This window comes from Chlorocebus sabaeus, chromosome 23 (genome assembly GCF_047675955.1).
Source record: "Chlorocebus sabaeus isolate Y175 chromosome 23, mChlSab1.0.hap1, whole genome shotgun sequence".
Classification (NCBI taxonomy): domain Eukaryota; kingdom Metazoa; phylum Chordata; class Mammalia; order Primates; family Cercopithecidae; genus Chlorocebus; species Chlorocebus sabaeus.
The window spans coordinates 77,230,319-77,257,185 of record NC_132926.1 but is presented as its reverse complement, the minus strand read 5'-3'; the positions used below and the strand labels follow the sequence as shown (position 1 = coordinate 77,257,185).

The following is a 26,867-nucleotide window of genomic DNA, read 5'->3' as shown; positions in this document are numbered from 1 at the left end:
TGGAGGCAGCATTGTTGGTACATAAGCTATTGATGAGAAATCAGGAATTTTAGCCTTTAAATTTACTGATGTTGAGAGAGCTTGTGTTTTTTATTGGAACGCCTCTGCAAATTACATTGAAAGATGTTATTTTCCTTATGACCTCAATTAAACAATTAAAATGAGGAGCGCCTCCCGGGACATTGAAAAAGAAATATGAAACTTTGCATTTTGGCAAGATGATTACTTAACTGTACTCAAATAAAAACATTTCAATCTTGTTAAAGTGAATTGTTGCTTCCACATTTATTTTTGAAATAATTATTATTCTTTTAAGAATTTACTTTTAAAAAGTCAATATTCTAATATGCTTTGTGGAGGAGGATGAATCTGCTAAACAATTTCTATCCTTCTTTTCAGAAATGTATACTTTTACTGTACTTAACATAGTCTAGCAAATAATACTCAGTGACAACATTTTTTAATAAAATATGTGTAATTTACCTAAAGTGAAAGGTACATATGTTAAGAGTAAAGTTCCATGAGTATTCACAATTGCATACACTAATATAATCCAAACATCTGTCTAAGTATAGAACATTTTCATCAGCAAGATCCCTTAGGTCACTTCCCAGTCAATTCATGCTCATCTCCAGGTAGCCACAGTTCTGGTTTCATTTACCATCCATAGTCTTGCTTGTTTTAGAACATCATCCTAACTGAAAAATATAACACATCCTCTTTTCTGTCTGGTTTCTTCCAATTAGCATTATGTTTTTGAGATTCATTCATTTTGCATGTATTGGTAGTTTATTCCTTTATATTGCTGAGAATTATTTCATTGAATTTTTTGGCCATTTGGTGTAGATGAACATTTTGGTTGTTCTTAGTTTCTAACTATTATGAGTAAAACTGTTACAAATATTATTGTTTGAGTTTTATATATGTACATTTTTTTTCCTCTTGGATTAATTCCTAGAATTGGAGTTGTGGATTCTAGGTTAGGTATATGTTTAACTTGTCAGAAAAATTAAAACTTATTTCCAAAGTAATTGTACCTTTTTACAACCACACCAGCAACGTATGAAAGTTCAAGATTTTTCTTATTCAATCCAGCAGTTTATATCCTCAGTTTTTAAAATTTTATCTATTTTAGTAAGAATGCAGTTTTACTTAATCTACATTAGTTTGTGCTTGAATAATACTGACTAGTTTTTTGGGTTTGTTCGCCATTCCCAAATCTTCATTCGTAAAGTACCTATTCAAGTTTGTTTTTTAATTAGCTTGTTCAGGTTGTTTGCTTGTATTTTTGAATTGGATTGTTTGCAATTTTATTATTGACACATAAGGAAGCACACACACACACACACACAAACTTTTGTTCATCTAAAGACACAATGAAAATAGATGCTATATGTGCTATATAGATCAAAGGATATAACTCTGCCATGATGTTGACTGTGGTTCTGGCCTATTGGTTTGTGGACATAGAAGTACCAAATGTCTAGGTGTTAATTGCCCCATAGGATTCAATATGACCCTTCCTGTATTACCAAGAGGCAGTATGCCCCCTTTAAAAAACAGAACTTTTATCCCTGCTGATTCCAGAATTGTGGAAAGAGGATGTACAAATTCTCAAAAAGGACCACTGGAAGTGATGGTAAGCAGCAATGTTCATATTTCCACTCTTTGGTTCTTGAACCTATGTAATCTTCTCATAGAGGGCACCATTTTGTATAAAAAATGCTCATTCAATGTGTACACTATGTCTTGATGATGCCCAGTCCTGGCAAGGTAATGCCACTGAGCTGGTGTTTCAGTTCTGCATGTAACTGGCCATTCCAATGCTCTAATAGAGCCCTATTTACCCAACAAATGGACTCTTTTGTTTTTTGTTGAATGAATAAGGACTTAAACATTGGTTTTTCCCAACACCCACTCTCAAACATCCTTTAGTGTAAAATGTGTCCTCTGGTCTGTTATAAGGTCATAAAGTATCCCTTTTAGCAGATGTAATACTTTGTGAGCCCTCAGACACTACTGCTGATTGAGATCTTACAGGTATAAAATACAAACATACCCCTTAACTATATATCTATTCCTGTGGAAACAAACCATTAGACCTTCCCAGCTGAAAGGAATCCAATGTAGTCAACTTGAGAAGTATTCAGCTGGTCTCCTTGAGGAGCAGAACAAATTAATGTCATTTGTTTTTTGTTGCTGCTAAGTTTGTTACTCAGAGGTGGAATCAACTGGGACAGGATTGCTCAAAGGGAGTCCTTGCTATAGTGCCCATGCATAGCCTTCATCTCTGCTACTGTAGCCTCTTCATTTATGTGACTATCGTTCCACACTGGGGTTGCCAATGACAAAGTCTGGCTAACATCAACTAAGTACACTTATTTTTGTGTGTGTGTGTGTGTGTGTGTGTGTGATGTGTGGGACTCTACCATAGTGGACATGTTTTGGTAGAAATTTACCTGTAATACAAAAATCTTCACGCTTTCTACCAACTTAAGTATGACCATGCACATCCTCCTACTGTAACCCTCCTTGTCCAAGATTTTCCGAATGCTTCTTTTCCGGTCCTCTCAACAACTGGCCAGGCCATTTACTTCTGTCAATTGGTCCGTATATATTCTAATTTGGGTTTATATTTCTTTTCACACAAAGTGAACAACCAAATACTCTGCCAGAAGCTCTGCCCTCTGGGACAATGTTCTCTCTCTACTGTTTTTCTAAGTTGCTTCTGCTCTACAACCACATACCATAAAATAGGATGTTTCTCTTCCTTCAGCTAGTTGTACAAAGTTTCCAATGGATGGATGTGTCACAGAAAAAGGGCCACTGGTACAACCTTGGTGGATGACATGAATATCTGGAATACTTTCTCAGCTAACTTCCTTTGGTCTTCTTGTTTTGTTGTACTCAGTCCCAGATTTATCCCTTCCAGCATACAATGCATTATTTTTTCATCCCCTGAGCACTAAGTCTTTGAGGTTCTGAAAGTGCTGAGGTCATAATGAGCAGTTCTGGATACATGGGCAACTAGTGTCTAATGCTTAGGAATTCCATTTTTATCAGAGCCTAATAGAAATTCAGGAATTGGTTTTCAAATGGCATATAATTCTTCCCTGTAGATGTCATGGACTTTCTTTATAAACTTAAAGAAGTGTGTTGAGATTTTTCCAGTGGAGCTTTCCCCAAACACTACACAAGATTATTGTTCACAACTGATGGTTCACTACTGATGTTACAACACCAACTACATGAGTATCAGCTCATGTAGTCCAATTTCTTTTCTTTTTAATTTTTTTATTTCACATGTTTTAAGAATAAAGTCTTCATAATCTTTGCATTTTCAGCTGTTTTCTCATAGTTTATGTTACCACACATAGGTGAATTGTGTCACGTGTTTTAAAAAAATTGCCTATAGATATCAAATCAGTGGGAGTTTTCATCTATGAAAATCTCAGATATACCTTTGATCTAGATTAAGCAATTATCTTTAAATAATGGTTTTTTGTTTTTGTTTTTGTTTTTTTAGCCAGTCAAATCGAGTTCTCTCAGCCTGGGTTTAATATCTGTATGTTTAGTTTTGAAACAGGACAATTTTCCTGACCACTTTGCAGGCAGAAACTGAAATGCAGCAACTGGAGCTAGCCGGTTGCTTCAGCTGGCTTCACTAGCTCAGACCCACTGCACTCCACTCCTCTCAGGAGGGCAAACGCATCTGAGTGGGTGCAGGAGCCAGGATGAGTGATTCTGGGTGACAGCAGGAGCAAAACTTCACGCAGGCCCTGTGGCAGCATCTATGGGAGTACATATGATTCCCCAAAACACCAAAAGGAGTATTACAGGCAGTGTTTTTCTAGTTTTGCCGTCCGCAGACAGCTTAAGTGTTTAACAGTTCAGTGGACCCCTGCCTTTTAGTGAGGGCAGAGGGTCAGTGTGACAGCCTTCTGTATCTCGAGCTCTTGTCCAGCGTACAGGAAAAATCAAGTTGCACAAATGAAATGACGGATAGTAAATGCAGGGGACTTTTTTTGCAGATAGAAGTGGCTCTTGGTGGGAAGAGGAGCTGGAAAGAGGATGGAGCAGGAAGGTGTTCTTCCCCTGAAGTCCAGCCATCTCTGGCCAGGCTCTTTCTTCTCCAAAATCTCGCCATCAAGCTATCTCTCCGAAGTCAAGGTGCTTCTCTCCACTGTCCAGCTGCTGCTTCTCTTCTCTTCTTCTCTGCTGTCTGCCAGTGGAGCCTGGGGTTTCTATAGGTACAGGATAGGGGATGGAGTGGGTCAGGGTGATTTTGGAAAAGGCAACATTCAAGTGGGAAAACAGGGATGTAAAGTTTTCACTTTGGGCTACAGTTCCAGGCTTGAGGGTGGGGGCCCTCACCATGGACCCTGCCCTTTTCTGCCTAGAACTTCTCTGTCTACTGCCCCTATCAGTTCATGTGGGTCCCAGTACATCTTCATGTATAATACTTGTTTTTCTCATTTTTGTTAAGTAACATTTTTTTGCCAGTAGGACTTGGGATTGTTAACTCACTTTTGTTTGTCTTCTTTTTCTAGATTATTTTTGTCCATACTTTCTGATTTATGAAAGAAAAAAAAAAAGAAAATTAGAGTATTTCACTAAGGATAGCACTGACTACATCCAATTACTCCCAACATAGGTGCTTAAATCCTAAAATATCAATGTTCAATATATTGAATACAGCACTTCTGTGTGTGAGAATCAAGAATGATGTCTTATATGGGTTTTGTCTGACATCTTGAGCAGAAGTTGTAATATAAATGTAATATATCTCTTCTTTGTCAAAGCAACTTTTATTTGTGAATCAGCCAACTATAATGTTTTGATTATGTACATAACATAATTCTGTATTATTAACATATTAAAGATACTCATTGATAACATTGATCAATTTAAAAATATTTTAATCTTTTACTATATACCAGAAATTATCCCAGATATTTATATTCATTAAATAGTTTGCCTGGAAAATTCTATGAATTCTGTTGGGATTCTCAAAGTCTATGAAAGAGATGACATTTAAAATTATATTATGGACTATAATAATTATGAGTGATATAATATGTATCAATTTTATTTCAAAATAATACAGAAGTCGAAGTTGGTGGAGTATAGATTTTAAATGATTCACCACAAGTTGGTTAATTTTGAGCTTGGGTGATGGCTTTATAAGGGTTAATTATACTACTCTCCACTTTTTAAAGGGTTAAATATTTTCACTACAAAATGTTTGGAAAATAAATATTAGCTCTTCAGATGTCCTTAAAAGTGTTATAAGCAATCATGTAATTATGATATTCCCATAATTCCTTCATGACAGTTAAAGATACACATTGTTTCCAACATTTAAACTCACCATTTATTGCTAAAGTCTTATAGCACATTTGTACTATTTGAAGCACGATATTTAAAGATTGTTTCTAAATACAAATGTATTGAAAAGCTAACAACCCTAAGCAGAAGGCTCATGACAGAACAGGGCATTTCTATCAATTTCATTTATTGTTAATAACATCCTCACAAATGGAGCGATGGTTTTAACTGAAGCTTAATTTGAGGAAAACACAGCGAATTTCAAAATCTTTTTTTCTTTTTTAGTGAGTTTCTTTACATTAAATTTGAAAATAAAAATGCACACATGAAATTTTATTGTTGAAAATTAATTTTTATCAGAAATATATTCCCCTCTAACCAAAAACCTGAAAAGATAATTAGAGAGAAAGAAAAAAGTATGTAAGGATACATGGGAACACTATTTCAAATGAATGTAGCTAGGACTAAATTCAGCTTACACTAATACTGAAAACATAATGTCATTTGATGCTTTTGAATGCCTTTTGGCATGCAGTGCAAGGACCACAGCTGGGCTTTTAGCTTGTTGATTGATAAATTTAATGAAGCCATTCTCTTATATTATTTGTCCTTTTTAAAAACAAAAGGAGTTTTCATGAATAGTTTGATTATCTTTTAAATGTTTTTCCTCTTCTTCAAGCAATTATTTTCCAGGTGGTATCAATCAAGCAGAAAAAGAACATTTTTAAAGCATAGCTACTATTTTACTAATAGCTTCACTTTGACCTAGAAAGAAAGCCTGGTATTTTATTCTCGTTCTTCTAAGATTCACTAACTTAATTTGAGGGAAAGCCAAACCACAATTAAAAAATTCCTGCCTTCTTTAAAACAGGCTGTTGCATCCAGGCATGTTTAATGTGCCTGAAGTTGAAGGCACTTCGAATCCATTGTGGAAGCAGCTTGAGTTATTGAAGAAGGTTGTCTATCTTAGCTATTGTTCAGGTCTGTTCAGATCTGTTCCTCCAAACACTTAGTACATTCTGAAGGACAGAAAACCTGGCCTCTTTCCTTTGATAGAATATATTTCTATTATATAATGTATGTCTGTATGCTGGAAGAGAGAGTAACCCTTTATATGTGTAATTAATCTCTACACCTTCTCCACAAAATGTCCTCCTTCTATGTAGAAGAGGAGGATGCAGTCAATTTTATTTTATTTAATAATAACCTTTATCTATTTGCATTTTAGAAAGTAATAAACAACAATAAGGCTTTGGATATTAAAATATCTCTTATCTCTAACTAGAGATAACGTATGGCGTAGTACATTTCTGGAGTCTGAACCACTTAGCCTAAAGGCAGTATATCATTCCTCCATGCACCTTTTTTTTTTGATAAGGAGCAGTCTGCCCTCTTTGATTTATAGTTCTCATAAGGAAAGTAATATATTTCATGATTAGTTTTAGTCCCCAGTCATTTGCATATTGAATAAGAGATTCAGAAAAGACTAGGAGAAAATAACTACGTACCTTTATTTACATTCAATAATCAATATGATTTATGCATTCAACACATCTCGTAGCTCTTATTTTAAATGAATCTCATGAAAATATATTGACAAGATAGCCATTATTTTAGATCACTTTTTTTATGTTCTAAATTTAAAGGCAATTTAGAACCTTATTTCAGTCTATGCCTCATTTCAAGGCCCTACTGTCTAGAAAAGTTAAGTAGATGAACATAGGTTTTAGTCTGACTTAAATGCAACCTCATCTTGTCTTGTTAGGGACCATTTCATGTACCTCTAATATTTGTGATGCCTAAATAAAACGACCGAGATATATTCCTGAGCCATCCAGAAGTGTAAGGGCTTTAACATCCTTCAGGCTACCCTTGACTGATGATGGGAGAGAGGACAATGAATAAAATGCCTTTTCCTAAAGGAAGGAATACCTGATTTTTTAATCCTATCAAAGCCAGTGATCTACCAAAATACTGGTAGAATTCTAGCCTCAGTACCCTAGCACAATTTTGTTCCCTGGACAATATTCCCAAGTAAAGCTTCATCTCAGTCTCTGCCAAAACAGGCTTTTACTCTGGAGCTAGATTGCCTGAGTTCAAATCCTGGCTCTATCTCATAATAGAAGTTACCTTGAAGAGATATTAACATCTCTGTGCCACTATTTTCTTATATGTAAAATAGAGGTTATTAGACCTATCAACAACAGTGTTATAAGGATTAAAATATATGACATATGTAAATTACTTAGGGTATTTTTTAGCCTACAGTGAGCACCATATAAGCATGTGATTTTATTTTACCTGTTACATGTTATCTAATCAAAATTTAACTTTATATTTTAGAAATATCCATGGTCACACAAATTGCTTATGGCAAAGGTGCTTTTTATTATTTTTTTTCACTTAGTATAAATGCTACTCCATATATTTTTCAGGCTAACTTTCATAAAACAACTTTTTCTTAAAATTTATTTTGATGCTAAAACAATTTATTCACAATCTAAAGCATTTTGTACAAAACACCTTTTTCTTTTTGCATTACCTCAGAAAATGTAAGTAAAAGCTCTTAATTTGGACTAATTACACAAGTTAGTTGTCAACACTAAGTTTACTACATAACCCAAGTTTTAGAGTTTATTCTATAGCCTTTGAATTATAACTTGTCAAGATTGTGTGTATATATGTATGTGTATGTGTGTGTAAATATATATTATATATATGAAGAATATATACATATTATTATAGTGTATGAAGAAAATGGCAGGAAACATTAGAAGTTTAGGTGATAGGATACAGGCTGATGACATATTTACTCACTCACTATGTAGACTTCAAAATAATTACACTTCCTATAACAAGACAGTATATCTCTTCCTGTTGAATTGGTGTTCATCCTTATAATTTACTATGTCCTATAAAATCAAGCAGGATTGATGCTGTGTAAGATCAAAAGCTAGACCCAAGACTTTTCTACTCTCTCTGGAAACCCTGAGATTATCAAGTGAAACATATTGGTATGAATGAGAAAACACATGTAAAAGAGCCATCTCAGGCAAGGTCACATAGACCAGTTAGCTCTGCCTGCCCCCATATATATACACATGCTGACCTTGGACACATAAGGCTACCCAAGATTAACCTAGTTCAGGCAATCCCTACAGAAAGTTCTAGATAATGATACAGACAGGGGGCTGGGAAATACTAGGCAGAAAAGGGTAGGATTCCCTGGTGCAGCCCCACTCTTAAGCCTGGACCCGTGGCCCAAAGTGAGGACATGCGTTCCCGTTTTCCCACTCCAATGTTGCTTTTTGTCTGCCCCACCTGTCTTCTGTTCGCATAAAAACCCCAGGCTCCATGGGCAGAGTGGCAGAGAAGGAGAGAAGAGAAGCAGCTGAATGTCGGAGAGAAGCAGCTTGACTTCAGAGGGACAGCTTGACGGTGGGACTTCAGAGAAGAGGTCAGCTTGGGACAGCTGAACTCCAGGTGGAAGACCACCTTCCCACTCCACCCCTTTCCAGCTCCCCTTCCCACTAGGAGTCACTTCCACCACTGAATAAAATCCTCCAGATTCACCACCCTTCAATTTGTTCATGCAACCTGGTTCTCCCTGGATGCCAGACAAGAACTCAGATATCAAGAGGGCAGGCGCAAAACGCTGTCACCCTCACCCTCCAGTGAGCTGTGAAACACTTAAGCCGTCTGTGGACAGCAAAGCTAAAAGAACACACTGTAACACACACCTTCTGGGGCTCTGGGGGTCATGGGTACTCCCTAGACACTGCCACAGGGCTGCGTAAAATGCTACTTCTGCCAGTGCCTAGAAGTACTCGACCCAGACCCTGCACCCACACTCATCTGCGTGCCACCCCTCCCATGAGAGTTTGACAGCTGTGGGCTGAGTAAACGAGCCAACCCCTTCTCCAGTCCCACAAAGGGGTCAACGGAACTCCCATTTCAATAACATGTAGGAATATGACTAATAATTAATGACTATTTTCTTCAAGCAATTTGCTAAATTTTGTAATATTTCAGATTTATTGAAGTAGCATGTATGAAGAATAAAACCCACCCATTTTGGGTGTGGAGGACCATGCACTTGACAAGCCCATATAATAACCTAACCACCATCACGATTGTATAGACTATTTCCATCATGCTGAAAGATTTCCTTGTGTTCATTTGTAATCAAATCCCCAAACATCATCACTGCTTTAGATTCTGGCAGCTATTGATTTGACTTATGTCTCTATAGTTTAGCCTTTCCTGAAATGTTTCATACATGGAATCATATAGAATGTAGTCTTTTGAGTCTAAGTTCTCTTAGTATATTGCTTTTGCATTTTATCCATGTCATAGTGTAAATAATAGCTCATTCTTTTTTATTCTGAGTAGTATTCTATTATATGGATATACAATGATTTCTTTGTTCATTAAGTAGTTAGTGGACATTTAGAATGTCCCCCAGTTTTGGTGGTTATGACTAAAACTGCTGTAAACATTAGTATACAGGCTCTTGTGTGAACATAATTTAATTTACTTTCCATGTTATATATTAATATACACATAGCTTTATAAAAAATTACCAAACAGTTTTCCAGATTGGCTATACCACGTCACATTCCCAACAGCTATCTATTCAAGTTCCAGTTGCTTTGCCTGCTTATAAGCATTTACTATTGTCATGTTTTTGTTTGTTTGTTGGACATTTGATGAGGTATGTTGTGATGTCTCTCTGTGGTTTTAATTTGCATTTTCCTGGTGACTAACGATAGTTGAGCATTGTTACTTGGGCTTGTTTTAAATCCATATCTCTTAGGTAGTAAATTTTTTAAAATATATTTTACCCATTTTTAATTTTTCTTATTAGTATTTTTTGTATTTCATTATTATTTTGATTACCATTATTTTATTAAGTGTGTTTTGCAAATATTTGCCCTGAAGCTATGGTTTGCCTTCTATTTTTAAACACTATTCTTTAAAAAGCAAAGACCTTTTGAGTCCTATCTAAAAAGTGACTGCTTTGTCTTAGATCACAGAGATTTTTCTGTTATGTTTTCTTCTAGACAGAAGTTTTCAATTTCAGGTTTTACTTTAAGACTAGTGTTTTCCATGCACATGGGATATGTGTTTCAGAACTATTTGTTGGGTAATTATACTTTCTCTGTTGAATCACGTTGCCAACTTCATCAGAAGTGATTTGCTCATATACAGGTTGGCTTATTTCTGTGTGTTTTATTCTGTTCAACTTACATGTGACACTGGTATTACCAGTGCCATACTATCTTGATGACTGTGGCTTCATAGAATATCTTAAAATCGGGTACTGAGTCTCCTAACTTTGTTTTTCATTTAAAAAATGATTTTGGAGATATTAGGCCTTTTGCTTTTTCATATAGAGTTAAAATCAGCTTGTAGGCTTCTTCAAAGGCCATACAGGATTCTTTTTAAATTGTGCACAATCTATAGATCAATTTTAGAAGAATGTATGTCTTGACAATTTTGAGTCTTCTACTCAACGAATATGATATAATTCTCCATTTACTTATATCTTCTTTAATAGTTCTCAAAATGTATATTTTTATTAAACAAACCATGTCCATGTCATTTAGATTTACTCCTAATTAATTAATGTTTTAGTGCAATTGCAAATAATATTTTTAACATTTCAATATCCAACTGTTTATTGCTAGTATATTTAAAGATAACAGTTTTTATAGCATAACCTTGTTTTCTGTAACCTGTAAAACTCATTAATTTTGGTAAATTATTTGGAACTTTCATGTGTAAACATTCATTGCCTCTGAGTAAAGACAGTTTTATTTCTTACTTTCCAATCTTTATCACTTATGTTTTCTTCCTTGTCTTACAGCACTGGCATGTATGCTGTAGGATGAGTTGTGCAAGTGGACATTTTTCTTTTGACTCTACTCATAAGAAAAAAAAAATTAATGTTTAACAATAGAATATGATGTTACCTGTAGTTCTTAATCAATATCCTTTTTAAGATTGAAAATTTTAACTTTCGTTCATAGCTTGAGGAGAGATTTTATAAATGTATATTGAAGTTTGTCAAATGTTTTTCAGGCGTGTATTAGATGAAAAGACAAAGTTCTTTTCTTTTCTTTTTTAAAACATTGGTGTAGCTAGGCATAGTGGCTCACACATGTGATCCTAGCCACTGGGAAGGCTGAGAGAGGAGAATCGCTTGAGGCCGGGAGATTGATACCAGCCTGGGCAATACAGAAAGAACTTGTCTATAAAAAAGTATTTAAAAATTAGCCTAGTGTGATAATGTATGCTTGCAGTCACAGGTGTTCAGGAGGCTGAGGGGAGAGGATTTCTTGAGCCCAGGAATTTGAGGCTGAGGTAAGAGGATTGCCTGAGCCCAGGAATCTTTTTTTTCTTCTTTTTTTTTCTTTTTTTTTGAGACGGAGTCTCGCTCTGTCGCCCAGGCTGGAGTGCAGTGGCCGGATCTCAGCTCACTGCAAGCTCCGCCTCCCGGGTTCACGCCATTCTCCTGCCTCAGCCTCCCGAGTAGCTGGGACTATAGGCGCCCGCCACCTCGCCCGGCTAGTTTTTTGTATTTTTTAGTAGAGACGGGGTTTCACCGTGTTAGCCAGGATGGTCTCGATCTCCTGACCTTGTGATCTGCCCTCCTCGGCCTCCCAAAGCGCTGGGATTACAGGCTTGAGCCACCGCGCCCCGCCGAGCCCAGGAATTTGAGGCTGAATTGTACTATGCTTGCACCACTGCAATCTCACCTGAGTGACTGAGACCCTTCCTCTTAAAATACTTAATAAATGAACTAAAACTTTTTGCATAAGTGAATTACATTGATTGATATTTGATATTTGAAGGTTATATTAATCTTGCATTTCCAAAATAAACCTCACTTATATTACCAATTTAAATATGCTGGATTAATTTGCCAGTCATTTTAAATGATTTTTATTTCTATATTTATGAGTGAAATTGGTCTGTAATTTCCTTTTCTTATAATATCGCTGTCTAGTTTTGGTATCACTGTAATGCCGGCCAAATAAAAAGAGTTAGGAGGTACTCCGTCTTCTATTTTTTATAAGTATTTTTTGTAGGATTGGTATTTTTCCCTTTAATATTGTGTAGAATTAATTGGTAAAGCCATTTGAATCAGTTTTTCTAGTTGAAAGTTTTAACTATTAATGCAATGTCTTCATAGAGGTAGGAGTATTTGGACTATTCCTTCCTGAGTAAGCATTGGTTATTTGTGTCTTTCAATATTTAGAAAAAATTTCTGTCATTAAGCTTATTGGCATAAACCACTAAGTTACAGAATACCCTTTTCTATGAGAACTGCTAACGGATACAGCCATTTGTTTATCCATCAATTTATCCATATATCTTTCAGTAGAAAGAAAAAATAGAGGGGCATGCTTGCTATTTAGCAAGGTTAGGAAGGTATCACAGAAATGTGACCAGGGTCAAAAAACATAAATTGAAATTGTGCAGATGTGGAATAAGCATTGAGAGGCTCTCTAAACAAGAATGGCACATGTTATATATTTATATGCTTATATATATAAATCATTAGGTTTATTGAAGTCTAGACATAATATAATAAATATATTATATATATTTACCTAAAATGTCTAGACTTCTTGAACAAATCTAATGATTTTCCCTGGCTTTTCCTTCTCTACCTACACTGACCTCTTGGCCATTAATATCTCATGCTTCACATATTTCCACTTTGGAGTTTCCATACCCACTTATCCCTGTCTAAAATCTCATTTAAAATAAACCTTAAACGTTAACTCTCCAGTGACATCTTCCCTAGACACGCTGTCTCAAAGTATGTTTCACTATTTTTTCCTGTCTTCTAACCCTTTCTAATTCTCTTATAGCATTATATGAGATTGTACTATACCTATTTATTTTATGTTTATAATAAAATATGTATGTAACATATTGAAGAGTAGTTGTAGTGGTAATTAAAGTGAATCATTAATAGTTGGAACATTTGAACATTATCAGGCAGAAGTTAATTTATATAACAATGCATGTTTTAAATACATGCTTCTGACACAGGATTCCTTTCCGTGCTGTTTCAACAGCTGGAAGTCTCCACAGCTGGTGGAACCACTGCCTGGGCTTTCCTGGAGCCCCCTGGTCTCGCTCGGTCCACTCAGTCCAGCAGGCTGTGCGCAACTCTTGCCATCAGCCTGGATCCGGCACCCACCGCAGATCTGCGTTCAGCCCGCGGCTGATCTGGCTGTGCTGCGACCACCTTCCGCCTTGGGCACCAGTGTCAGGATGAGGAGGACATGGTGGCACCTGTAAACCTAGAGAAACCAGCAACCACGGAGCCCCCAAGAGGGTGTCACAGCTTCTGCTTGGGGAGTCTCAAGGTCTGAATGCCACAGTTTTCTCTCTCATTCCTGTCACTTGCAGCTTTGCCAATGGGGAGGATGTGTTACATAACTCGTTTGTTCCTGCAGCCCACGACTTGGTGAACAGGGGCATATTAAAGCTCTGGCTCAGGGAGTCCCAAGGTCTGGGCCCCCAAAATGGTCACAGCTCTTCACTCCCTAGTCCGGCGAACAGGAGCGTGTCACAGCTCTTTTCATTCATGCTGCCCACCACTCGGCAAGCTGGCCTGGAGAGCGTTACGGCCCTCCAAGAAGAATGAAGTATGCAGACACCGAAGAGTGAGCAAGGTAGAGAAGAATATTGAGTTACAGAAAAGCTCTTGACAACAAGAAGGGACCCAAAGTGGGTAGTCCTCTGTGTGACAGGGAACTGAAAGCGGGTAGCCGTCTGTGTGGCTGAGTCCAGAGGTTTGTATAGGTTTGGAATGAAGAGGCATGGACTGTGGATAGCCTTGGAAAACGCAACGTTCAATTTGTTAAAAAGCATCATTCAGAAAGAACCAATTGGGAAAGAGTAGGCAAACAGGAATAAAAGTTCTCATTCTGATCATGGACTCTATCCAGAACTGGCAGCTCCGGTTTCAGGTAATTGTCTTTGGTTTGAAGGTCGGGTTTCACTGGGGACCTGCCCCTGTCAGCCTAGGAATTTGTCTGTCTCCTGCCACTATCACTTATATACTATCTTGCAACCTTCCTTTAGTGTATATACTCCACAAAGGGAGGAACTTTATTTTTGTTCACTGCTTTGTTTTGCTTTCTGCTTTATCTCTAGCAGCTAGAACAGAACTTGATACATTATAGGCACTCAATACATTTTACTGAACAAATACGTAAAGGTATGGCAACCATCTTAGGAGCTGTAAATTGTTTTCTTAGAATTATAAAATCTGGCTTTGATCTTCTTATTACTAATATTGAGCACATTACATAATCTTTTCTGATATTTTATTTTCTAATTCTAAAATTTAAATTTTTAATTTTTTAATGTAAATTAACTTCTGCCTGGTATGTTCAAATGTTCTAACTATCAATGATTCACTTTTATTACTAATAAAACTATTGTTCAATATGTTACATACTTCGACATTTTTTACACTAATTTAAATTTTACTTTTTGTATATTTTGTACATTTTCTTGGACACAGTGACTGAATTGAGGGGAATTAGTTATATTTTTAATTAGCTACATCAGTTCAGTAGGTCAAATTCTTTCTCCTCACATCATCATTAAAGAAGAGATCTCAGATATTTTACTGGGCTCTGATACTTTTTCTGATCCTCTCCCTCTTCCCACCCTTTACCCTCAAGTAGGCCTCAGTGTCTGTTGTTCTCCTCTTTGTGTCCATGTGTTCTCCTCATTTAGCTCCTGCTTATCAGTGAGAACATGCAATATTTGGATTTCTGTTTCTGCATTAGTTTGCTAAGGATAATGGCCTCCAGCTCCATCTACGTGAAAACTGGTGAGATTGTCCAGGCATTTAACTTGGTGTGTGTGTGTGTATTTTTTTCCAACTGTCAAAACTTGACTGCCCATATAACATTTCTTCTCGTATAGTCCATATTTCCCATTTCCACATGTCATCATCCTTTATGCCTGCTCAAGAATCATAAGCTTTCTTTTATCCCAAACTGGAGCCCTTCCCTCTAAGCTTCCTCTTTGGTCTCAGAAATCTTTAAGCCCCTGACTCTACAATTGCTTCCTTTTCTTTAGGTTATAGAAAGGGATAGGAGAACTTTATGCTGAAAAAACTGGACCAGGAATGGGCATCCATCATGGTTGTAAGGAGGGAGACACAGAGAGGTAACTTATATTGTCTCCTGCCTTGACATCAGGTAAAACTAATAGCAAAAATATATATATGTGTGTGTGTATGTGTGTGTGTGTGTATATATATATGTTTTACTTTGATATTAGAAATGTCAATATTCACATACTCTGTTGTTTTTTTTTAAATCTTTTATATTAGGTTCAGGGATAAGTGTGCTGGTTTGTTCTATAGGCATACTCAAGTCACGAGTGTTTGCTATACAGATTATTTTGTCACCCAGGTACTAAACCTAGTACTCAATAGTTACTTTTTTCTGATCCTCTCCCTCTTCCCACCCTTTACCCTCAGGTAGGCCTCAGTGTCTGTTGTTCTCTTCTTTGTGTCCATGTGTTCTCCTCATTTAGCTCCTACTTATCAGTGAGAACATGCAATATTTGGATTTCTGTTTCTGCATTAGTTGGCTAAGGATAATGGCCTCCAGCTCCATCCATGTACCTGCAAAGGACATCATCTCATTCTTTTTTATGGCTGCATAGATAATATGCTTTATGTATTTTATATTTGTAACTTTGTCAAGTAATATATTCTATGTAGAATAAATTCTTGATAAGTTTTGATGATAATGATAAAAATGAAAATAATATAGTTTATTTTTTAAGCTGATTGCTTGCTTTTTTATTTAGATAGGCTTAATGTTGTTCTTTCTTCTTATAATTCTAATTCCATGTTTTTTCTATTACATTTAACCTTTTACCATCCATTCATAACCTCCCTTCTTCTTATTCTCATCTCCACAGTTAAAGAAGTAGAATTTTAAAATTATATGTTTATGTGCATTTATTTAGATTAATAGCATCTTTAAAAATGCCTATTTCTCTTATCTCTGATTGTCTTTCCAGAATTCATCCATGTAATGTCTTCACCATAGAAAGCACTTTGTGCACCCTCTCTAGTTAGACCCACCCAGCCCCCTTGAGGAGAGCAGAATCGTACTATTCTCATCTGACTGTTGACAAAGCAGGAAACTTAAGAAATACACGTTCGTACAGACTGGGGTTGCAGAGATAGAATTCAGGCCTTCCACCCTACTTTTCAATGGTATCCCTATTACATCAAGGAGTTCCTCTTGAATTATACGGCAAAGTTTCCCAGTATTACATTGTCAGGAGCTGTATAAAAGAAGTTAGTCACTAAAGAGCACATACATTAGGGTTTTGTATGAAACCTATATAAAATTCTACAAAAAGGCAGAACTATAGTTTGCATCCTGGTAGATCACTGGGTGTGCCTAGCTGCAGAAGTTGGATCAGGGATTGGCTGGAAGAGGCATAGGGGACTTTTTGAAGTGATGGCTGTGTTCTAAACTTTGACTGTGGTAATAGGTCGACTTTCCTCAAAAACACTGGGCCACACACTTAAAATGAATAAAAACATTTGTATGTTTACTATAGCTCAATAGAGCTTAAAAGATAAATATTTTCAGGAGGCTGTTACCTCTGTATCAAGAATATAAATATAGGATATTGTTTAATATTTTCAATTTATTGTCCACTGTGGTTAATCAATTAACATTTTCTTTTATTCCCCTTTAGATTCCCTGGTAACTGGGTTACGGCTGAGCAGGTGGTTATAAGTGCAGAGCCATGTGCTTTTCTTCCATCTGACCTGATGCACTAATCACTAGGGTACTGTTGTGTTATATGGAACATGCAATGAGGTCACATTTTCCCCTGGTAGAGAGTAAATAGCAAATAGACTTAGAAAAAACAGCTGGCATTTGATGTCTAATCCTTAAGATTAGTTTGTTACATAAGGAAAAAAAAAAAAAAAGGCCAAATATATCTATTTCATCACAAAAGAATTTGACAAAAATTTTTGGTTGACAAATTTCTGTATGTCTAATTATATTCATTTGAAAATAGGAAAGCCAGGGTACATGTGACAGTGGGTTGAAACAATGTGAAACAAAAAGGTTGTAAAAGAAAATAAATGAAGCTTGCATAAGCTTAAGTTCTTTTTCATTGTTCCTCCTCAATCAAAGCCTTGTAAATAACTTGTAACAAATATTTTCTCTCATTGAATACTATTTGGTCTTTGAAATTATTGTTGGTACTACTTAAAAAATTCTTATGAAAATGTATTAGTATATAACAGAGAGAAAAATAACACAATGAATCTTCATGAATCCAATATTCAGTTTCAACACAGTGAATATATTTTGCTCTAAGTCTATATCTACTCTTCATCCCATACCCAACCCTAGGTATTTCTTTAGTCCAATGTAGATAACCTATTATTGCATTTATAGATCCTTCAGTATGTATCTATAAGAAACTTTAAAAATAGTCACTTCAATATTTTTGTTATTCCTAAAGTAGATGGCTATGATTCTTTAGTGTTATGAGAAACACAGTATTCACAATTCCTCCAGTATCTCATAGTGTTTTTAAATTAGAGTCAGTTTGTTTGAATCAGGAGAGTATACACATTGCAGTAAATTGGTATAGTTTTATTTTATTTTTTTATTATTATTATTATTATTTTACAATTTATTCAATAAAGAAACCCATGGCCTTGACTCTGTATAATTTGGCATGTTTAAGATTTTGCTTATTGATTTTGCTTATTGTGAATTGTAACCTTTCGTGACACTTAAGATGGTCTACAGACCTCTTTATTTCCTGTGAAAAACTAGAGTGTTGATCTAATAATTTATGTCCTACTTTTTAGTAAGAACACTCCATAGGAGGGGTTGTAAGCTTTCAGCTGTGTCACATCGATGGAAGATCATGTCTGGTTTTTATTCTCATTGTTATTACTGTGACTGATATAATAAGTTAGTCATTTTATTTTTTTAGTATCAATATAAACATAATGAAACCAATACCATTATTGTTCCTGAAATTATGATTACTGAAAACATTTGAAGATGTCCTTGTCTAACACTTTTTTGCTTTCCACATTTTTAAAAAAATTTTTCATATTTATATATATTTAATTATGGCAAAATATATACTACATAAAATTTACCATTTTAACCATTTTAAGTGTACAGAAAAATATAAAACATTTCATAATTTGCATGTCCTCCTTGGTCAGGTATCATGCTAATCTCTGTATCATTCCAATTTTTGTATATGTGCTGCTAAAGCAACACCTTGCATTTCTTTTTGTCCTTAGGATGTATCTAAATTGTCTGTATTACAAAATTCCTGCATCGTAAAGTCCTATTTAATGATTCTTGATGGACTTTAAACATTTTTGTTGCAAATATGTTTCACTATTTTGTCATTTGTCATTGTTGATCATAATATTTATTTGTCATAGATATTTTTGACAAGTTACCTAACTAAAATTAACTTTTATTGCTTCTATATGGTGAGTCACAGGTAAGACTATTTTACCTACTTTTAGATTTATAGATGAATCCATACATGTTTTCTTCTAATATTTGTACATACAGTAAGAAGATAATTTTGTTTTCTTCATATAACTATGCCATTATCCCAATACCACTTAGTATAAAGTACATTTTAATTCACCGATTTCTGATGCAACCTTTATGATGTACTAAATTTATATTTGCAAATGTGTCCATTTCCAGATGTGCTATTCTGGTCCATTCATAGTGTAATATCTTACTGTCTTAATTATAGAGATACCTAATACATTTCATATAGGACATGGCCAACATATCCTTTTCACAATTTTTACAATCATCCTATTTTTTGCTTGTTTGTCCATTCACATGAACTTTATAATAAACTCTTCTAGCTCAGAAATGGTGTTTGTATTACAATTATGTTACATTTACAAATTGAAATTTTTTTATTAATATTCACATGAAAAATTGTTTTATAGGTTCCTCTTTTGTGCGATTTTTATCAGGTTTTATAATCAATGTTATATTCACCTCATTACAAGAATTTTTGAAGTTTTGCTCCCTTTATGCTTTAAAATTGTTGAAGTTGTACTAGGATTATCTTTAAAGTTCTTTAAAGTAATTCACTTGTGAAATCATTTGACGCTTAAGTCAAATCATTTTACCGCAATATGTGTTGGTTTTGGATGCTTGGGAAAAGCTTTTCAGAGGCATGGTATTCCTTTTCAATAGGAAGAGATAATTCTTATTTTATTTCAGAAAAGTTTTATTAAATTGCAGCTTTTCATATGTATGCTTTGCTCTCGCTTTTGTTTTATTTTGTCTTTTAATCCATACATTAGAACTATTTTCCCTATCTTTTTTTATCTTTCAGTTCCTCCCTTATTTGTTTCTTTATTTTTGCTTGATTTTAATTTCAATTTTTCTATTTTCTACTATTTCTTTTACCATATTATTTAGAATATGCATTAACTTTCATTATCTATTTAGTTTTGTCTTAACTTTTGAAATGTATTTCTAAGTCATTTCTGAACTCTCTCAGAGTTCAGAAGTTCCTTATTGACATAATTTAAAATTTTTTTCTAGTTCTTATTTATTCTTTTTTTCATAAATGAATGTCATTGCTTATTTTGAAATATTAAGCTAGTTTTCCTGCCAAAAAATGTTACGTGGGAAGGTCATGTTATTTTGGTATGTCTTTGCTGTTTGAAAATAGTTTATTTTGCTCATAATTTCCTTTTTACCTGGATTGAGTTTGTATGGAATTCATCCACATCCTATTGTATTCTAAATATTTACACAAGATGGGTTTTTTAAAGTATTTTTCAAATTAAATTACCCAGCATGGGAATGTGCCAGAATAACTATCATAGCTTTATGACTCCAGAGCTTTCTATAGGGAAGTATCAACAAGTTAGTTCATGTGCTGAGAACCTTCTTGATTTCCCTCTTCGTCATTGAAATCAATATTTTCTGTCTCTCTTTCTATGTTTCTCTCCTGTTAGAATTTTTTTCTTGCTGAATTTGTGTTCTATTCCTAACAGTTTCTCTTTAGCATGGGCTTTGCCCTGGAAGAAAACTTCTTTGGCTGGTTGATTTTAAACTTCCATGACACCCAGACAATCTCAGCACTAACACTCTCGAGTCCCCTCAAACTCGCCTTGAAATGTAGAGAGCGAAGGCTCCTCTGCTGTTGTTTAGTTATTTTCCTCAGATTGTTAAATCTGACTTATACTCCATAGTGTCTTCTCTTGCTTTCTGAATGAATCATTTTTAGCAGTTTCTGGGTATACCAACATCAGAGCTGCCAGAAATTATTTTATCTTCTTTCTAGTTTCTTGCACACTGTTAATTATATACAAAGGTGTTGTTTATGTTGGTAGTTTGGCACAGATCAATGGCATTCTGAAATTTTTATTGCTACCTCTTTACCTACTTTTGTTTAAAATAATTTTGATGTTTTACTTATTAACTTATTTCTTTCTTAACATATTATTCACAGTGTCTGTTTTCTTGGGAAACTCAGGAAGACTTAAATGCACTGCTACTCCACAAAGCAGTAGTTTTTTGGTTACTATTTCTTTTATTAAAAAAGAAAACAAACAACTATTACTCTTTTCTCTTTTAGTCAGGGCTTTCTGAATCTAGTGGTAAAATATGCTTAATAATTGAAATAACTATATCTAGAATTTATCCAGAGTTTCTGCACTAATTATGGTACTTTTGTGAATGTGCTGTGTTTCTAAAATAAATCCTGAAATCTCAGTGATAAAACACAATAAAAGAATGGTTTTTCAAACAACCCCATCAAAAAGTGGGTGAAGGATACGAACAGACACTTCTCATAAGAAGACATTTATGCGACCAACACACATATGAAAAAAAGCTCATCATCACTGGTCATTAGAAAAATGTAAATAGAAATCACAATGAGACACCATCTCACATCAGTTAGAATGCCGATAATTAAAAGTTCAGGAAACAACAAATGCTAGACAGAATGTGGAGAAATGATGCTTTTACACTGTCGGTGGAGTGTAAATTAGTTCAACCATTGTGGAAGACAGTGTGGAAATTCCTCGAGGACCTAGAACCAGTAATATCATTTGACCCAGCAATTCCATTACTGGGTATATAACCAAAGGATTATAAATCATTCTATTATAATGACACATACACACGTATGTTTATTGCAGCGCTATTCACAATAGCAAAGACTTGGAACCAACCCAAATGCCCATCAATGGTAGACTGGGTAAAGAAGATGTGGCACATATATACCATGGATCACTAGGCAGTCATAAAAAAGGGATGAGTTCATGTCCTTTGCAGGGACAAGAATGAAGCTGGAAACCATTGTTCTTAGCAAACTAACACAGGATCAGAAAACCAAACAGCACGTGTTTTCACTCATAAGTGAGAGTTGAATAATTAGAACACACGGACACAGGGAAGGGAACATCACACACTGGGGCTTGTTGGGGGGTGGGGACTTGGGGGAGGCATAGCATTAGGAGAAATACCTAATGTAGTTGACAGGTTGATGAGTGCAGCAAACCACCATGGAATGTGTATACCTATATAACAAACCTGCATATTCTGCACATGTATCCCAGAACTTACAGTATAATAAAAAAAATTACAAACCCACAGAAAAGTAAAAATATATGACAAACCACTGTTTTGTACACCATCCATCTAGATATACAAGTTGTTAACGTGTTTCTAAAAAAAACAATCACTGAGTTGTATACTTTTAAATGGTGAATTATATCTCAATTAAAAAAAAAGAATGGTTTTTATTCAGATGTAGTCCAATGCTGCTTGGTTGATTACTTCTAACTAGTGACTCAAGAATTTTCTTATCATATCAAGAGCTTCAAAGAGAAGAGTTCTTATGAGAATTTTACAGAGACTTTTATTATATTATTTCTGCTCATATCTTTTATTATATTATTTCTGCTCATATCTCTTTGCCAGATTGGCACAAATCCTAAAGCAAGCATATTAGTCTGTTCTCACACTGCTATTAAAAACATACCCAAGATTGGGTAACTTATAAAGGAAAGAGGTTTAATTGACTCTCAGTTCCACGTGGCTGGGGAGGCCTCAAAATCATGGCAGAAGGTGAATGAGGAGCAAATTCACATCTTACCTGGTAACAGGCAAGAGAGCTTGTGCAGAGGCACTCCCATTCATAAAACCAGCAGATCTCGTGAGGCTTAGTCACTACCACAAGAACAGTATGGGGAAAACTGCCCCCATGATTTAATTATCTCCACATGGTCCAGCCTTTGACATGTGAGGATTATTACAATTCAAGGTGAGATTTGAGTGGGGACACAACCAAACTATATCAACAAGAAATTAGAAAATATGGGTGATGTTTCATAAGCAATAAATACCTATCCTATATTCTTTCCTCCTAGTTAACAAATTTCACTTTTATTCCATGCACAGATTTCACTGCATTACATTTACACAGTATTCAACTTCTCTTCAAGGAAGCATCTGTGCCATGAAATTTTGGAATTACAAGAAAAGCAGGCCCCAGCACTGTCCATGCAGATGCTGTTTTGCTTATTCCATCCACTTAGTAACTAACTAACTAACTAATAATAATAATAACAACAACAATAGAAAGTTTATATAAACACTTCTAACAGACATTGGGAAATTAACAATGCAGTTGAGAGTCCTTGAGAGAAGAGAAGCACATAAAAAGAACCATCAGGCTTGCACTCTGGCTTTCTCTCTAGGAGCACCTCCAAAATCTCAGTGCAGGTAAATAGAATTTAAACAGAAAGTGGCAATATCACTGATATGGTTTGACTGTGTTCCCACCCAAATTTCAACTTGAATTGTATCTCCCAGAATTGCCACATGTGGGAGGGACCCAGGGGGAGGTAATTGAATCATGGAGGTCTTTCCCATCCTATTCTCATGATAGTAAGTCTCATGAAATCTGATGCATTTATCAGGGGTTTCTGCTTATGCTTCTTCCTGATTTTTTCTTGTCACCACCATGTAAGAAGTGCCTGTTGCCTCCTTCCTTGATTCTGAGGCCTACCCAGTTATGTGGAACCATATGTCCAATTAAGCCTTTTTTCCTTCCCAGTCTCAGGTATATCTTTATCAGCAGTGTGAAAATGGACTAACACAGTGAATGGGTACCAGGAGTGGGGGATTGCTGAAAAGACACCTGAAAATGTGGAAGCTATTTAGGACCTGGGTAACAGGGAAAGGTTGGAATAGTTTCAAAGGCTCAGAAGAAGACCAGAAAATGTGGGAAAATTTAGAACTTTGTTGGGACTTTTGGAATAGTTTTGCCTAAACCATTGATACTGATATGGACAATAAGGTCCAGGCTGAGGTGGTCTCAGATGGAGATGAGGAACTTCTTGAGAACTGGAGTGAAGGTGGCTCGTGTTATGTTTTAGCACAGAGACAGACAGCATTTTGCCCCTGTCATAGAGATTTGTGGAACTTTGAACTTGAGAGAGGTGATTTAGGGTATCTGTCAGGAGAAATTTCTAAGCAGCAAAACAATCAAAAGGTGGCTTGGCTTCTGTTAAAGGCATTCATAAAAGTTTGGAAAATTTGCAGCCTGGCTCTGTGATCCAAAAGAAAAATCCATTTTCTGGGGATAAATTAAAGCTGGATGCAGAAATTTATATAAGCATTAAGGAACCTAATGTTAATCCCCAAGACCATGGGGAAAATGTCTCCAGGCCCTGTCAGAGACCTTCATGGCAGCCCCTACCATCACAAGCCCAGAGACCCAGAAGGACAAGGGGTTTCATGGGCCAGTCCCAGGGTCCCCATGCTGTGTGCAGCCTAGGGACTTTATGTTCTTTGTCCCAGCTGCTCCAGCCATGGCTGAAAGGGGCCAACAGACAGCTTGGGCTGCAGCTTCAGAGGGTGGAAGCCCTAAACCCAGGCACCTTCCATGTGGTGGTGAACCTGCAGGTGCACAGAAGTCAAGAATTGAGGTTTGAGAACCTCCACCTAGATTTCTGAAGATTTATGTAAATGCCTGGATGCCAGACAAAAGTTTGCTACAGGGATAGTGCTAGGGCAATGCAGAAGGGAAATGTGGGGTCAGAGCCCCCATACAGAGTCCCTACTGGGGCACTATCTAGTGGAGCTGTGAGAAGAAGGCCTACCCCAGAATGGTAGATCCACTGACAGCTTACACTGTGCACCTGGAAAAGCTGCAGATATTCAATACCAGCCTATAAAAGCAGCTTGGAGGTAGGCTATACCCTCCAAATCACAGAGGTGGAGTTGCCCAAAACCATGGGAACCCACCTCTTGTATCAACGTGACCCAGATGTGAGACAGGAAGTCAAAGGAGATCTTTTTGGAGCTTTAAAATTTGACTACCCTGCTGAATTTTGGACTTGCATTGACCCTGTAACCCCTTTGTTTTGACCAATTTCTCCCATTTGAAATCACTGTATTTACCCAATACCTGTACCCTCATTTTATCTAAGATGTAACTAGTTTGCTTTTGAATTTAGAGGCTCATAGGCAGAAGAGATTTGCCTTGTGTCAGATGAGATTTTGGACTGTGGACTTTTGGGTTAATGCTGAAATGAGTTAAGACTTTGGTGAACTGTTGGAAAGGCATGATTGGTTTTGAAATGTAAGGTCATGAGATTGAGAGAGGCCAGGGGCAGAATGTTATGGTTTGGCTGTCCCCCCACCCAAATCTCAACTTGAATTGTATCTCCCAGAATTCCCACATGTTGTTAGAGGGACGCAGGAGGTGGTAACTGAATCATGGAGGCTGTTATTTCCCGTGCTATTTTCATGATAGTTAATAAATGTCATGAGATCTGATGGGTTTATCAAGCATTTCCGCTTTTGCTTCTTCCTCATTTTTCTCTTGCCACTGCCGTGTAAGAAGTGACTTTTACCTCATACCATACTGCCCCAGCCATGTGGAACTGTAAGTCCAATTAAACCTCTTTTTCTTCCCCATCTCAGGTATGTCTTTATCAGTAGTGTGAAAACGAATGAATACAATCACTGCCTAGAAAAAAGTGAAATTGTATTCATTGCTGCCTTTCTGACTTGAGTTTCAGGAGTCAAAGAGAAAATCATTATGAAGAAGGAGTCACAAAACTCTATAAAATACTGTATATTTGGCTCACTAGTTTGGATGATGTTTGATAAGCAATAAATATGTCATATTCCTCTTTTCTAGTTACTTTCCTCCCAGTGGATGCAAAACTCTACAAAGATACTGGAATTCAAGCTCAGCAAAAAAATAAGCTATTTTAGTGAAACCCAGGGCTTCTGGTTAAAGGAAAACCACGCTGTAAAATGAAGAAAAAGATCCTAGGGTTAAGATCCATGCCCTACAAATATACATAGGAGATGGAGAAGACAATGTAATCCAGTGTCTCTATAATGTCTCATAACCAATAGGTTAGATAAGATATAAAATCACCAGTCATATGACTAAACAGGAATGAATTATATGTAACAAAGAGATACAGTAGTCTATAAACAGAGCAGGCCCAGAGATGATATAATTATTATAGCTGTTCTATAAGGACTTCAAACCATGGATATTTATAAATGGTAGAAAAAGAGAAAAGGGAAAACAATGGGGATTAAATAGATAGAGAAAATTAATAGAATGTGTATATATTTTATATAAAGAAGAGTTAAGTGGGTCTCATGAATGTGATAAATAGTAGACCATACATTGCCTAGAACATGTATTGAACTCAGAAATACAGTTTTAGAAAAATACACAAACTAAAACAGAGAGAGAAAAAAAGAGTAGACACATAAAACACACAAAGCATAAGAGATATGCAGAACATGGTAAAAAAAAAAAAAAAAAGTGGCAGGGAGGGTGGTTGTCAGAGGAGAATGCAGAGTTAGAAAAAAAAAAAAAACTGGAAAAAATGATGGTGAATGACTTCCCATGTCAGTTGAAAGATATTGCCAGTGAATTCAAGTAGGAAAAATACAAAGAAAAAAATACCTAGGTGTATTATAATCAAATAGCTGAAAATCAAAGACCAAGTGATGATATTAAAAGAAGCTGGAGGGGAAAAGTGATGCATAGCATTTAATGAAAAAGATGTATAACTGACAACTGAGATCTTAACAGAAAATGGAAGTCAGGAAATAATAAAAGGATATCTAAACTAAATTCAATTAGCCCAGAAGCCTAGAAAAAACAATTTGTTGGATATATTCCCTCTTACCCCCAATCAGCCACCCCCATGTGCCTGATATCCGTATGGAGTAGGGCAAGGAAGGTTCAGAAAATATATGGGAAAACAAAAACATGAATTATCTGTATTGTAGGAAATAATAATGTTGGCAGGTGAAATAGTTACCTCGTGTTTTATTTAGTCAAACAGATCATGGGTCAATAAATTTCTGTTTTTTGTTTTTGAGATGAAGTCTCTCTCTGTTGCCTAGGCTGGAGTGCAGTAGCATGATCTCCACTCA

The 26,867-nt window shown here is 35.9% G+C and overlaps 1 long non-coding RNA gene and 1 other non-coding gene across 2 annotated transcripts in view; both read right to left on the bottom strand.

Moving 5' to 3' along the window:
• Nucleotides 1-2,939, bottom strand: part of LOC140709925 (uncharacterized) — a 57,596-nt gene extending 54,657 nt beyond the window's left edge. The window contains exon 1 of the long non-coding RNA XR_012090709.1: nucleotides 2,748-2,939. This is a non-coding gene — a long non-coding RNA (uncharacterized lncRNA). The remainder of the gene's footprint in view (nucleotides 1-2,747) is intronic.
• A 15,621-nt stretch (nucleotides 2,940-18,560) lies between these two features.
• On the bottom strand, nucleotides 18,561-18,662 carry LOC119619613 (U6 spliceosomal RNA). The gene has a single exon (XR_005236108.1). It is a non-coding gene; the product is annotated as a U6 spliceosomal RNA (small nuclear RNA).
• Nucleotides 18,663-26,867: the final 8,205 nt, after the last annotated feature.